Raw genomic sequence first — 16,345 nt, forward strand, 5'->3', positions numbered from 1 at the left:
GGAAGTGACTGTTCACATTCTCACAAATGTCAGATTACTTAATGTTTCTATTTCATAGATAGCAAGATAAAGACAGAGAAATAAAGAAAATTGGGTGATAAAGTAAATAGAAAAAAATTGTGATTGTTGCTTTTCTAAGGGAACAATAAAGAAGCAAACAAATGTCTTTTGAAAATGACAAGGAAATAAGGCAATATCCATAAACCTCAGGTTTATGCGACTTGCCCCCCTGCCTCCCCCCGAATAAAGTAAAGCAGTTAAACTTTAGTCACAATGAGCAGCAGCCCAGAAGTAGACAGACAGCCACCTCTGTGTGGGGAAGATTTATAGGGACCCCTCCCGGGCCCTTTGCAAGTCCAATTCATGGGCTCCCCTGACCAAGGCTCAGAGCTGTCGCTCCAAAAAGGGAAGAAGGGAAGGCTTGTCTTTTTTTTTTTTTTTTTTAAATCACCATTTGTTATTAGAACACAGGCTTCCAAATGACGAAGGGGAGAAAAGGTTGAAGGAAAGATATTTTCCCCCTCTCCCTTGTGTGGTCCAGCGTATTCAAAGCAGGGGCCTGTCTAGTTTTACTGAGAAGGAGGAATGAGCTGATTTAACATGGATTGCAGCACTGCTGAGAGAGGGGGAGAGCAACTTCCAATCAAGTGTGAGCTGTTTTGGTGTCCATGTGTGTGGATGTACAAGCAAGAGAAGTGGCCAGTCTCTAGGCACCTTCTTTCTAAGAGCTCAAGGGCAGATAATTGATGTGACAGACAATTCTCCTTAACCCCCTGCCAACACAACAGCTCTTGGGCAGCTCAGAACTCTCCTCACTCAATAAAGGCCTGAACCTATCTCAAAAAACATGGGAAAGATTTACTTGTTGTGAATAGCAGCAATGCAAATAGGAATAGTGACCAGCTCCCCCCCAGATACTGATATGTGTATCAGTATGCAAGTAAACAAGGTATGCAAGGTAAACAAATGGAAATGGTAAGTTGATGGGATGAGTTGGTCCCTGATGTCATTGTCTTTGCTACTACCCAAGTAGAATTATTGTAGTGCTGTGATAGTGTCTTTTATTGAATGTCTATACATCATCTATGTAGAAGGTAAACTGCAGGGCCCTTATTCTGCCCCCAACTAATTGTACCCTAGCTAATGGTATCCTACAGATTTATTTATCAAATCATTTGGGCCGACTACAAACAGAGAGCACATAAAGAAACCCATAGCTGCTAAAGCTTCATAAACCATGTTTCCTGGTCCAGAGTCCTTTGGCTAAAAGTCTACTTTTCCCATGAACTCATGTCACACCTGTGAAAAACATTGAGAGCAACCATTCAGTAATAAGGGCAAAAATTTCTTTTTTCCCAGGTCTGGACACTTTCTGGTAGTCTGGTGAAGTTCAGCTCAGATTGTGTAGGCAAACATTTTTGTAGCATATTGAGTGATGTACTGGCTGTGAACAGCAGGTTGTACCTAGGAACAACTGGGGAAAGCAAGCAAAAAATGACAAGTCCTATTAGAAAATTAATTCCAGTGTAGAATACCTTAATATTTAATCAAACATACATAAACTAGATATGGCTGAATATGCACGTAGTCAGACCTCATCCTCTGCTATCAATATGCACAGAAACAGTGGAAGAAGTAAAGACTTTAATCAAAGTATCCCTGCATTAGAAAGCCCTGGCACAAATAATCCCATTGAAATAATTGTCCTGGGTTAGAATAGAAAGCTAACTGCAAATTGTGCAAATCTGAAGCCAGCAATTTTTGGATAAGTTATTGCATATGGTGTGATGCAAGCACTTCAAATGGACAATATTGTGTATATGTAAAGTATATCCATATACCCATTTTTAAAGACTGAAAGAGGTAAACTAGTCAACACATTGGCTTCGTATCAGAATGGGGAATTTCTACTTGGAGCCTTTTTTGACTTACTCATTTTCCAAACAAAGATTTACTAAACTGAAGAGGCATAGGGGCTATCTCCTGTCATAACTCAGTATCTTGAGGTATTAGAGATATTATATAGAACAATAATTTTCAGCTGTTGGCCATCTGTACTCTGTGGCTGTAAGCATCCTCAGGACATGATTAAGGAAATCAGACCACCAAGCCCAATATCAATATGTTTAAATTAATCTTCAGGGGCTGAAGTTTCCAAGGAATTAAAAATCAAAAGGAGATTGGAAATGACTGACATAGAATATTGGTTGTTAGGTTCGCAAATTATTCTTTCATTTCTGCTTCCTCATCTCTTTCTTCCTCTCATATGTCCATGCTCTGGCAGACTAAACACTAATGTGATTAATTTCTCATGCTTTAATAAGCTCTTTACTCTCATTCTGTACAGAGTGAGGATAGGGGCTAGGGGGACAGCAGGGACTGCTGTTGCTTTTCAAGCAAGATGCTGCGCCTGTTCACGGGTGTGCTTGTGCATGCGGTGTGCACCAGTGCACGAGGCCCTGCCCTGTGGGAAAGAGGCATCTCCGACAAGGAGCATAATCCTCCTGTGGCAGTGCGTAGCAGCTCAAGGGTCTGCTGGTGCCTGAGCTGCAGTACAGATCCGCTGGGTGCAGAGCAGAGAGAATAGCGTGGCGGCTGTCTGGCAGCGCTGGGAAGGCAGAGTAGGGGCTTGCGCCTGAGTGAGCAAGGAGGGCTGCCTTTGCCGCTGGGCTCTGGGGAGAGGAGGAGGAACAAAACCCTCCATTTTGATGGCTCTTCTTCACCCATCAGCTCCATTTACTCAGTCTCAATAGCTGGGGCTCAACAGCAGCCGTGGCAGCAGCTCCTGCAGGGCTCCCACCTCCACCCTGGATGCGCACTTCCCAGCAAAAAGGAGAATGAAGAAGGGGACAGGGAAAGAGAAAGAAAGAGGGAGAGTGAAGGGGGGAGGGTAGGGAAAGAAAAGGGGAAAAAAAACCTTGCTGACACGGGGCATAACTTAATTTTCACGGTGCCGGGACAGCTGTATCGTGTAATCTGCCATGGCATGCCATTAAAACTTCAATGCCTTTACTGACCCAGAAGGGAAACTCAGACCGTGGAGAGCCTTTTGAAAAGAAGTGGTGATCTTTCACGATTTATGAGCTTGTCTTAAAGCAACAGACTCCACTCACTTTAAATTAATCACCCTTTTCAGGGTACATTGAAATCTGGGGTCTCTCAGCTGAAGACTGTGGAGACCTGGTACCTTATGAATGCCTGCCCTGTCTTTATTATTATTTTTATTTCATTTTATTTTTATGCTTACCAAAATGGGTTGGTTTTCAGGGGAACTGTATCTTGCAAATTGAGGTGCAAAATCCAATTACACCAATTCAGTGAATGTCTGAATGGGGTGGCTGCGGCACTTACACATTCTTGTCCCTGCATACATTGTGCAAAGGGGAAAAGAACCTGAGAAGTATGAGGAGTTAAGGACTAAAACACTAATGAAATGTGAGACACCCTCTCTGATTCACCAGCTAAAATAGCAGCAAGTCTCCTGCTTCCATTCTTCACACAGTCCAAGGAATAAAGAGCTGTAAACTCATACTAAAAAAACCTAAACAATTCTGAAATCATAAAAAAGGCCTACATGTTACAAGGAAGTGTAGATAAAACACTTCCTTACTATGTTCCCAGGAAAACTGCTGTGATTTACAAGAAGAATGCCTGAGTATAGGATTCACAGAGGACGTAAATCAGCATCCTTCCATTGTCTGACATTAGTATAATATCTGATTTACTCCAGCTGTTTGTCCAGACTTTCCTGCAAGCACTTACTTTCCTTGGCCAGCAATATTTCTTAATTGGCATATCTTTAATGCAGAGATGATAAGGGACTCAGGAATATGAGGATTAAAAGCATTGTAGTAGTGATTTTCACTTCCTCAAAGCTTTCCATATCTAGCAGAAGCAACATGACTTTTGTTCTTCTGGTGAACTTATTATGGAGTAACTTAAACCAAAGGAAAATCTTTGTGAATTTATAGGCAGTGATAGAAAAAAGTAATAGATGGGAAGAAGATCTGAGATTAGAATGAAACTAATATATGGAATCTGAACATCTGAATTAATTAAACCGCCCCCATCATAGAATCTCCTAATGCTCTTAAGTACCATTCATTCTACTTTTGCTAGAAGTCCAAGGTCTGACAATCTTTTAAATTGTTAAATATGATAAATGCCAGAAGTGGCTACTCAATATAAACTACTCCATAGTTTAATGGCTTAGAAGTTTTGCCTGTTTCTCTGGAGTCTGTAATCAGCCAGAGTTAGGGTATGTAAACTCCTTTACATATGCAACAGTTCTTTAGAAGGACTGCCTAGACATACCCAGATGTGCCCATATTTTTCAGGGCTAGACAGCCCTCCAGAACTCTGGTTTATATAGGGCAGGTTTGTCTGTTTGCGTTATCTGTCTCCCTATGTATGTACATTGGCATGCCAATGGTGGCTCTGACATGCATTTCTACTGATGCAGGTGTCCTTTTTCAAGCTTTAATAATATATGCTGCTGGTGGTACAGTGCCTTTCTGTGAGTCAGCTGTACTAGATATACAATAGAAGCTTGTACCACATTTCCATTTTGTAGATGATCTACTTTTTTAGGTCTATTTTCCATCAGCTTGTTACATTCAGAGCACTTGGCAGTCACATTTCTAAATCTACATATTTTTTACAAGCGGTCTTCACTCTTACTCACTGAACTGTGACCTACTATGAGACATTATAATGGCAGATACATGAATTCCAGGAAAAAAAAATATGTCTTATAAAAAGCATTTAAGTAAGTCTGTCTCAAGGAAGTAAGCTTAACGGTGCTGAGAAAAATCTATTTTGCCCACCAATGGAAAATAAAAATACCTATTTTTCTGCGGAATGTTCAATGTTTTTGCATCACCTTAGACTGTTTCCTTTGATGGTTTATACTTGTCATGCATACAGAGCTTAATAGCATCACAACATTCTTCACCTGTGGCCTGGGAAATAAAATTTTTTGATTTTTTGATCCCTACATTGCTGTTGGTATTTGTAAATTTTAAAAATCCTCAGGCTGCTTCAGGCTTAGTATGGGGATGCATTTAAATTAAGCAGAAACTACTAGTGACCTTCTAAATGCTAGTAACTGGAGAACAGACTATCTGACTATCCCTTGTCAATCTCTTCAATGATGTCTAGTCCTGCAGTCAGTCCAGCAGTGACATGATGCTTTTTATCTGAGGGTGGACATAGCATAATTTTGGATTGTTACTGTACTTGACCTGTATTTCTGTCAAGACACAGATGTACAGGTCTTTCTCATTCAGAAACAAAAGTGAAGAGTGGCCAAACAAAGCAGATAACAGCTGCCATTTACAGCTGTTAAATCTAGATAAAGCCTTGTTGTGGTTTTGCTTTTGTTGTTGTGGGTTTTGATTGGTTTTTGTTTTCTTTTCTTTTATTTTCTTTTTAATAATGCATTTATGCAATTAATTACAGCAATATTTGGAACATGGCATGACAGTCTACTCTATGTCTTGTGATGCCTTTATTTATTTCTCCACCCTGGCTTGACCTGTAAGTTTTCAGTTGTGCTGTACTGCTGGCAATCACTGGCACCGACGTGGCAAGAAAGAAATTTTACTGGCTCTTCAAATGACAGAGTTATTGATATGATGTGCTCTGTTGCAGAATGCAGGAGGACACTGCACCCATCATTTCACCTTGTGTCATTTCATTATTCCCGAGGAGACCTACACAGGTGCAAAACCTGTGATGTTTAGAGTAAAGTCATAACCAGCATGCATTGATCCAATAGGAACTTAGGTTGTCCATGAAGTAGATTGGTTAACCTCCTTAGGTTATGCATTATAAACATGTGCATCATGTGCATCAGGAAAATAATGTTTAGTTCTTCGAACCTCTTGATGAAATTATAAACAACAACTTATCTCTGTGGAAGTAATACTCACTCCAATGCTACATCTGAAAATATTTCTGCAGTTCTTTTCAAGCAGTATCTGCAAGCTGTGGGACATAAAGTGCTACAGGAAAGGGTGTGAAATAAGAAAGGGAGAGGTTGACAGATGCTTTATCAAACTGGTGAAGTCATTTAACATGCTTGATGAGATGAGATGTTATTTCAGTTTTTGGGCGTCTTCAGAATCAACCAAACATAGCACAGAGAGAAGGGTGGAGGCCGTCAGTGCCTTGCATCCTAAGTGGGAAGTTAAGTAGCAGAATAGTTGTTTAATTTCATTCATATATGCAGGTACTTTTCCATTTTAATGCTGTAAAATTAGAATATATATAGGGTGAGATTATAGCTAAAATAAAGGCTTAACACTGAAATTAATTCTTTCTCAGTACAATTATAGTAAAGACAGTTGAATTATTTTGTGTTGTAGTAGGGTTTTTTTTTCCCCTGAAGATGCAGGAAATTAAAGCCATTACATTAGCAATGCATACAGACTGCCTAACTCTTTACAGGATTGAAAGGCAGTATAAATCCTGGACAGAAAATAAAGTACTCTGAGTTAATCACCTGGGTACAGAAATCCATTCTGGTACTTTAGTTGTCATCATCACAGGCTATACACTGCTGGCACTGATGCAGGGTACTGGGTCTGAAAGAAATGGCCCAACCTAGAGAGTTTTATGCAGGTAAGAAGTCAAATGAAATGCTAATTTTAAAGTGTTAAGAAATTTTCTAAATCACTCACATGACACAGCTAATAAATTCTGCCACAAAAGAAATGTCGTACTTTAAAAACTTACAGATGTTATGGATATATATGCCAAGGAAGCACTCTGACCATGGAGCAGACATTTGGTATATAATTTTTTTTTCTTTAATCCCATGGAACAAAGAACAATTTAAGTCACAGCGGAATAGGTATTGGGTTTAGAATATGGTGCAATAACTTAAGCAGTGTGTTCCTAAATAGTCTGGAAATGAAACAGGAAGTTTTTGAATAGTTAAGTCATCTTTCTACTCACCTGAAAATTCTCCATATTTAAGCCAAAATATATATTTAAACCATTTTACTCAATGTTTTTAAAGTTCATAATTTACTAATGAATAGTTGTTGGTATGTTTTATATGAGAATAATTAAAGATACTTAAGTTTTTATGGAAATAAATGTTCTAGATGTTAAAAAGGAGACATTTGGCATTAACAAGCCCCAGTCAGACCCAGCATGCAACAATATTTAAAGTAGCTGCAGCAGTCTAGATATTCTCATGGGTTACCAAAAACATTTGTGGAAGCTGCCTGAAAAATTAAAGCACTATCCTTCCCAGTAGGTTTCTGATATGTAGGAGGGTTTTAAGAGGCCTTTTGATTGGTCTGGAGCATGCTCTGAGGTTATGTTGGTGAAAGAGAGAAGATTGAAGGTGTAGGGGAAATTTTTAAGAGGTTAAGCATCCTTCTGCAGCTGAGATTACCCAAAGAAATCTTACAAACTCCGTGGTCTTCTTTCAACATAAATTACAAGCATTTAATTTGAAGTATTTTTTGACCTAGAAAATGCCAAGTGAATTCTGGTTCTTTAGTCTGACTGCAATTTTAGTGAAGACTCATGTGTCTAAGAAGACTCTCACAGGAGGCAAAATTTGTTTTTGTGATTACAGGTTGATTTTCCTATCTGTGAACCTTTCACCTTTCAATTCTGGATAGAAATTTTGCATTATGTTCAAGTTGGTACATTAAGCCTGAGGCAACTAAATTTCCTGTGAAGTTTTGTACTGCATTAGAGCCTTTCATATTCTGGGCCCAGATATCCTTGGAGGGTTAGTCAAGCCAGAGTACAACTCTTGCTTAGACTTGTGCTGTTTAAATATCCATTTATTATAATAAAATCTTCCTCCTCTGTAAGAAATTTTATTTTCTCCCTAGTTTGCCTTGTCTTATTGCAGTTCTCTGCCCTGCAGTGATCATCCTGCCTTCTGATAAAAATTAGCTAAATGATCCCAGACCATTGTTTTACATGAAGTTTATCCTTTTTGGAGCACAGGACCATGTAGTCTATAGGGCTGTGTTTGCAGAGGATAAGCCCATTACATAAAGGATGCTTTTGCATTTGCATCAGAAGCTGAGAAGTGTCAAAATGGACCTGTGGGAGGAGGAAAACTGCCCAGAAGCTGACTGATAGGAAGACAGGAGAACCTTGCTCCATCTTTGGATTTCTTATGTGAGGCTGGATGGCCTTAGGACAGGTGTCATTAACTGAATGTTCTCATGTGAATGTTCTGTGTGTGTCTCTTCTGACACCTGAGATGAAATCAATCTTACCAGATATATATGTCTCAGACACATTTAATCTAAGTGATACATGAGCCTTTATAGTCAGTAGAAAGGTACAGCCACATCTGGAAGATGGCTCATTCCACTTCCAAGAACATAGCTAAGATAAATGATACAAAATGCCCCTAAGAAATGTCAGGGTTTCTCCAGTGACTTGGTGATATCAGTTGAGAGGAACCTCTTGCCAAGAGACATGATGGCATGTCAGAGTGTCAGCAAGAATCAGTAGAAGCAAAGAACCTTTAAGACTGCTGAAAAATCAGATTGCACCAATGACTTCAGAGTACCAGAAAGTAAGTGGACACCACCATATTGTACCTATTATTTGTCAATGCATAAATTACCAAAGGCTACAATTAGAATATTGATAATTCTCAGTATTGGGAGGAAGTTTGAAAGACTACTCCATTATTGCCTGGATTTCATTAAGGGTATAAAGCCATTTTAACTACCACACTTTATTCACTGGATGTTGAGAAAGAAGACTTAAGATAGCCAACAGTTCTGCAAGAAAGTCTTTTGTATCTTATAATTTACTGTTCCTTAATTATCCATTGAGATCAAGAAGAATTAGACATGTTGGAAACAACAGCAAGAAAGCAAGTTATACCTTTTCTAAACTTGTAGAATCAATCCAAAGTGTGAATGCATTACATATACATTACATATATGTATTACCTATACATGTCTAGACATTCTTCAGGTAACAGATACATAAACACTATGTTAAAACTATCAGAAATTATTATTATTATCTGATTTATATTAAGGATGGAAAAGGGTATGACATAAATAATTTTATGGGTTTATGTGCATCCGTCACAAAATCTGAACATCTGTATTGTATTCAGAATTGATCTTTGTGTTTCCAGAAGAGAACATCAAACATAAAATAGTGCTTTATATGAGAACCTGGAAGAATTTCAAGCAACAAGACCTTTAAATTGGAGATGTCTCTAGTTCTGTAGTTCTCAGTTTTTCTAGAGAATACCTTTTGGTCTACTATTAAAAACAACAGAGTCAGAGATGAGTCTTATAGCAATACTTTAGATGACCTTTTTTTTTTCTGGTTTCAGACCTACTTATTAACTTTATTTTTGCAGGATTATTATTTCTGAGCATTTCATTTTGCACCTGCTTTTTATGACACCTTCAGTCCTTCTTCCCTTGCTTTTCCCCTTCTCCACCATTCCCACTCCCCTCTGAAAAATGCTGTTTGACTTGGAAGTTCTCCTAGATACTTTAAGGATTAGAAAAGCAAAAGGGAAACTGAATGCTTTTAAGTGTAGGAATACACTCTTTCAAAGCCAATAGCAGCACATAAGCAAGGATAGGAAAAAAAACCCAGTGACTGCGCTAAGGTACCTCAAACACTGGTCCACTTAGCAGAACGGATGTGGAGATTTGTCATTGAACTTCGCAGATGCCCTGAAGTTTTTTGAAGAAAATTCCATACCAAAACAGGTGTGCAACAGTCTCAGTTCCTAAACATGTGGCATTTCCAGGCTAAAAGGAATGATTTTTTTTTTTTTTTTTTTTTTTTTTTTTTTTTTTTTTTTTGTTAATATTGTATCTATATGGCCTTTTGAAAACATCAGGTACTATTGAAGTATTATTATATTCAAATAATAAAATTAATACTTGAAGCATCAAACATTTAACCCTCTCTTTTCCAGAGAAACACACAAATAGAGTACTGTTCTAATAAATCCTTAATTTTACAGATTTCCTGCTGAAGTTTCTGACTAATGGTAAGTTATTTGTTCAGAAAGATTTTATGATGCTCATAAAAATTCAATCACAGTTTAAAAATAACTTTTAGTTTTTCTGTAACATGATGCTGCCATCTCAGTTCCCAGAGGGTATATTAAATTCAAGTAGCAATAACAAATCATTTAAGCAATAAATAAATAACCTGAGACTGAGTTGTTAAGAGTTAATAGTCTCCCATACACTCAATAGAGACTGAGGCTCCACTCTATTAAAGTGACCCCCGGGGCCATGGGCCAAATTGCACCCAGTTGTTTTGTGGAAGGTATTCATCCCTCACACATTCATTTCCTTCTTTATGTTGTCTCCTTTCATCAGTGAAGGCACTCTGCAGTTCCTGAGTCCAGAGAACAATTACGGTACAGTCTCAGAGAAAAGAAAGAAAACTGGGGTCATAAATATGTTAAATGGGTACGTGGGTTTAAGTGGCTTTGTAAACTAAACACGAGGGAAACCTCAGACTAATTAATGAATATGAAGCGGCATGATAGGAATGTTTTAAGGGGAAATTCACATTACACACACACACACACACACACACACACACTTACACACTTAAAAACTTCTTCTTTTTATTCCAGCAGGACATTCATGACATAACACATGCTTATGTTTTACTGAAATGGTATCCAGGTAGGAACTGACTGCTGAGATAGTTGAGCTGAAAATTCATTCTCATCACCTTATTGAGAACTAAATTCTTTCCTCCACAAAGATCAGGCATTTATCATGATAGTGTAGCTATGAAAAAAAAAAAAAAAAGGCAGGAAGATTTATGACTCAAGACTAAATCACCATTTAACTTCACCTTGTATGTCAATTCGTGACCTGACTTACACTTACTGCTAAAATAAACATGGATTCATTGAATGCCAGTGGTATCAGAATTATAACAATAATATTATGGGCCCCGAACAGCAGTATTCTTTCAGTTCTAGCAGTGGGAGTGGGACAATTTTTACTCTCAGGGTCTTCTCACGTGCAAAAGCCAGCAGGAGGCAGAAGAGGGGCAAGATGACTTCTGGGCTTTCCCTTACTGAGAGTCTTACCTGGCAGGCAATACAGGAGCTTCTAGGTCTGTGAAAGGTAACTAGAGAGTAATCCATCCTCCCCTTCAGGCAAAATGGGATAGACCGCCTTGAACTGGTGGTGGAAGTAGTTTGAAGTGCTCTGACTGATTGCCCAGGGAGTTGAAATGGGTGCGTGATCCCTATACTGCAGAGCTGTAAACCTCTGCCTGATAGGTGGTGCAGAGTTGCTCATAATGCTCTACTCTGATGCCGATGGTCCCGACAGACCAGATCTGCTCATATCCTAAGCCTTTGTTCTTCCCCTACCTCCATGGGGTTGCATAAACAGCTCCTTTGCATGGAAGGTTTCAAAATCCATTACAAGTATTCCAGAAGGCTGCAAATGAGCACAGCAGAAGCTTACTGTATATGCCATTATTGCTGCAATTAATACACATATATTACAGCATTGATATCTACAATGCCACTTTGTTTTGGTTATAATCCTCTGCTTTATTTTGTTCCTTATTCTCCAGTTCAGGATACCTAACAGGTTTCATCAAGTCAGCCTTTAGACAATCACAAATTCACTGGATATAGAGACTAGGCAGCTGCTGTTGGTGTCCCTGGTATGTGCACACACTGCTCCTTATGTTAGGCACCGGGTTCCACACAATTAATGTCAAGGAGAGATTTTAGTTGAGTTCAAAAGAAAGAAACCCCAGTTCAGAAGGATGACAAAAGATCCACTGCTCCTGCTAGGTGTGAAGGGGACATCCTTTCAACAAGCCTTTGTCCCAGGATTTCAGAGTATGGGGTTTGTAGTGTATATAATATATATGTTACAATAATAAATATGTTTTTAATTTCTCTGTTTAAAAGCGCTGTTGAAAAGCAGCCATAGCATAGAAAGAGGGGAGATGACAAAATTAAACCTGTGCAGTTAGCCTGCAATACTGTCACTACATTATTGACATAGTTACACAGAAAGGTGTCTATAGTGTTTATTCACCAGCACTCAAAATATTCCCAAGTCAAAGCATCCTATGGCAGGCAATGGAAAGAAGTTTACAGAATGGAGTAAGTGAGCTGGTTTAACTCTTCTTGAGGAAAAGATCGTTTTCTTTCTGGCCAGCTTCTCAGCTGACAAACTACCATTGTCTTCAATGCAGTGACACTGATCTATACCAGCTTTTCAGCTAATGGATAATTCACAGGCCACTTCTGGTTTTTGTCAAGTGTAGTCAAGATTTGTAAGTATTTTCAGCTATTTTCTTTTTCTTTTTTTTTTTTTTAACCTTTTTCCCAACTGTTTTACTTGATGGCCTATCAGCTCACTGATCTGCTAGTTTAAATGAGCTGAGCAAGAGGAGTAAGAGTAATTTGCATCCTATAAATGAAATTAAGGGGTGATAAATGTACAAGGAGTAAAACAAGCAGAAAGCTTTCAAGATCAAAAGCCATTTTCTGAACACTAGCATGTAACAAGTGGCACCGCTCCACGTTCAGGACAGAAACAAAGGCAGTGCTTTCATTGGGTCATTTTTTCATGGTTATTATTTATTTATTTTTGCTATTCATTCAGCTCAAGGCTGAGCATGGGCTGAGACAGGAATTTAGGATTACAGCCACCCTCCCAGCATCAGCAAAACTATAAATAGTGTCCAGTCTTTTATTCTTTGAACACTCCGAAGATCCTTCTAAGTCTGCGGAAGTGTTAAGCATGCCAAAGGAGCCCTGAGTAGGGCCTTTAATGAATAGACTTCGTTGTGCCTGGTGATTACACAGGTATATGGTGACAAGGCAGACAGTGTCCAGTCGTAACAGCAGTCTTTGTGTTTGGGAGATGATTCTTTCAAACCCTCTGTTCTGCTCTGTCTGATCCTCTGTTCTCTTCCTAGATAGGCTGGACAGGAATAAAGCTACATCCCGTTCTTTTCTGGCTTCAGCAAGGTGGCAAGCATGAAACAGACTGAAATGGGCATTTTCTTTCTGGACCAGTGGTCAGCAGTGAGCACGCTGCCAACAAGACTGAGTGAGGCCTGGGAGCTCTTCACCTGTTGTCTACCCCTTCCAGCTCTTGGCATATGGCTATGCTTTGAAACCACAGAAGCAATATAACAATTTAGTATTTTTTTTAATTACACAGAGAAATATCATCTACATTTGGCCTGTCTGAGCTTTGCTATTCAAACCAAATAGAATGCTAGATGTAAACTTGGTAGTTCTTTTTCACTTTGGTAGCATTTCATGGAAATGTGAAAATGAAAGACGTTCAGCAATAAACCACTGTCTCTTTCCCTATTAAAATTGTCAGGAGAGTAAATCGAGTTTTTAATGTCTAGGAATAAACAATCAGTACATTTAAGAAACCAAGAGAATGTCTTTTGTGGCATTGCTAAAAATATCAGCTGGTACCAGTTAGCTTGCAGAGACACATTTATAGAGAAAGTTTATAGAGAAAACATTGATGCACACTTCAACTTGACACAGAGAGCCTCAAAACACACTCTTCATATTTTCAAATGGCTTCATGTGTGGTATGATGTGTGGCAAGAAGGATAGTCATCTAGTCAGCACGTAGAATTTCATAAATGCCATCAGAAGTATCTGATAGATTTTTAATATCTAAATATATGCAGTTTTGATTTTTAGATACATTGAATTATGAAGACCACATAAAAAAACCACAGCTGAACTTGCAGGATGAATTACGGTGCATGTAAAGAATAATGGATAAGTGAAACAGAAGAATAAAATTTGCCTTTGAGGTGATTGATTGGTCCTGCAGTTCTGATGCCACCTGAAGTGAGATTAAAAGGAGTTTTGGCACAGGGAGGCTAGAGGCAATAAAAGTTTGTGCCTAGTAGCCTTTTTGCCTTTTTTTTTTCTTTTCTTTTTTTTTTTTTCCTGTGGAAGATCGATCTGTCAAACTAAAAGAAAAATAGACTTCCTGTCTATTACATATACAAGTCCTTGAATTATCTTTAGCATTGCCTTTTCACTGAACTGTGAGACAACTTAATTTGAAATTACTCTTTTTGGAAACCCTAAACCCTTGACACATTTCATTAGGCACAAAATTATTACAGTTATCAGTTAATTTGTTTGAAGACTTGGTAAACACTTGATACAAAGAGTTTTAGAGACATCTAGTAGTTAGCAGAAAAGGGAAGCTGTCTCCAATCTTTAGTTTATTTACTTAGCACTTATTAAGCACCACTTCTGTATCTACCCAAAAAAGAAATATTTTAAGCAAACCGTAAAAGTAGGCTTGACCCTTTCACAGGCAGATCATAAATCAATTGTTAAAGCAAGGGTGAAAACTCTGAAAGAGGTCAGAGGTGGAAGAGAGGTCATCTCTGAGAAGGGACAGTGTGAAAATCCTGAGGGGTGGAGCTTAGCCAGAGATAAAGGCTGGAAAAAGGAAATTCTAGCAGTGGTAAGGTTCTTACACCATGAAAACGCCAATAACATCATAGCTATCAGAGTGCTGAGATTATTCACAGATCATTTCTGAGCCTGCAGCTCTAACTGCCAGATAAATGATGCCAGCTCCTCTGCCTAATGACAGGACATTTTGTAAGTGGAGCACTTGCTTTTAGTCGTACACAAAATCAGTACAACACTTCTATCTCTTTCTCCAAAATTTTGCCATTTCTTCAGCTAGACTTTGCTTGACCTAGCTGACATCAGGTCAGAGAGTTTTACCTCAATGACATAACAAATTCTGTGGGCAAACTTTGATAACTTGGAGCAAGCAGTGTATGTTTGCTGCTATTCCCTGGGAAAGCAAGGAAGTCTGCATATGTTTGACTTCAGTGTTTTTGTCTTCCTCTGTTAACTACCAGTGCACTGCTATGTTCAGGACTGAGACTCCAGACAGACTTAGGGAAACTGTATAGTGGCATGAGATGGAAATAACTCTCTGAATACATTTGGAATGGTGTAAATAAAGCACTACCAACCACACTAATTTGCCACTTTGTCAGCTGTGTTTTCATCTCAGCTTCAGTCAAAAGGCATTAAATAGTGCAACTGTAAGATTTGTTCAGTCTTTTACCAGCCTCACAGTTGTTTGTTTGTTAGTTTGGTTTGTTTTTTTTTTTAATGCAGGTTTTAGCTCAAACACAGAATTTCAATGAAGAGCTCTATTTAAGCATTTGTTTCACTCAATAGACTAAAGTTTAAATTCCCAACAATTAAAGTTATTCAGATTTAAATGGGAAGATTTCATGATTGTTTTGTAACTGCACAATTTATAAGTCATAATGACATTCCTTCACTTTGTCCAGAAAAAACAAAGGCTGATTTATTTCCTAATAACAAAGGCAAATGGTTAGGCTGTATGAAACTGCTTCCTTATTTTTAATGGGTCAGTGCCAGGCTGTTAGGTATCTTTGAACCCTTCCACCCTTCCTCCCACCTACAGCTTTCCCTTGAAGCAAAGGCCTCCAAAACATTACCAATCTGTGGAGCACACTACTTATTGAGTTATACTGGGCACCCAGATACAGTGCACAGTCTGATACCTGCACAGTCTGTTTCGAGAGACCTGCTTGATATTCATTGTCAGCATTGATTGCACTGGGCTTACTGAAACACGGCAGAATGCATTCATCTGGCTAATGTATATACCTTCATTGATGCTGCATTGTGATGTAAACAATGTCCTGTTCCTTCCTTATAGTAACCTAATTGACAGCCAGGCATTTTGAGTGCTCCAAAGGGCTATTGTTGTGGTGAATGCCGTAACAATAGGATTTCATATAGGTTGGGGCTTAAGGAAAGTACAATGTCTGATGTAGAAGCAAGAATTGTGTACTGGTCAAGAGTGGGATAATGGGTTCATCGTGGAATTGAGGCTTTAGCTTTGTTGGGAATCAGACACTTATTTTTATAGATATGCTTGTTTAAAATCTTCCCTTTGAATTAAATGCATATATAGTCTCTGTAGCTGTATTTTTCAAACCCCATATCTCTTACTCCTCTGTCTGATAGACTCACACGATGCGAAGCTTTAAACTACACTTGCTGCTATGTGTTGTCAGCCAGTGGTGAATCCCCTGGCGACTTCTGCAAGGACCAGAAGCAAAGCAACAAAAATCACACCCTTCATCTGAAGAACAATTTTGTAATGATATTGCTAACAGCTCTCCCCAGAAGTGAGAATTTTTAGTCACAGGGGTTATTTCAACCCCTTAATTATAAGCGTTTTCTATTCTTTGCCTCCCCCTGGAGACAGAAATTCTTCCTCTTCTGTCTTGCATATTGAGATACTGCCAGTCACAGGCTCTG

General features: G+C 38.7%; 1 long non-coding RNA gene across 1 annotated transcript; it reads right to left on the reverse strand.

The window, feature by feature from the left end:
* Nucleotides 1-10,676: 10,676 nt before the first annotated feature.
* Nucleotides 10,677-15,644, reverse strand: LOC128821447 (uncharacterized). The gene is made up of 3 exons (XR_008441120.1): nt 15,580-15,644; nt 11,375-11,444; nt 10,677-10,778 (listed from the first exon to the last, which is right to left on the reverse strand). It is a non-coding gene; the product is annotated as an uncharacterized LOC128821447 (long non-coding RNA).
* Between the last annotated feature and the right edge of the window lie 701 nt (nt 15,645-16,345).

This window comes from Vidua macroura, chromosome Z, assembly GCF_024509145.1.
Source record: "Vidua macroura isolate BioBank_ID:100142 chromosome Z, ASM2450914v1, whole genome shotgun sequence".
NCBI lineage: Eukaryota > Metazoa > Chordata > Aves > Passeriformes > Viduidae > Vidua > Vidua macroura.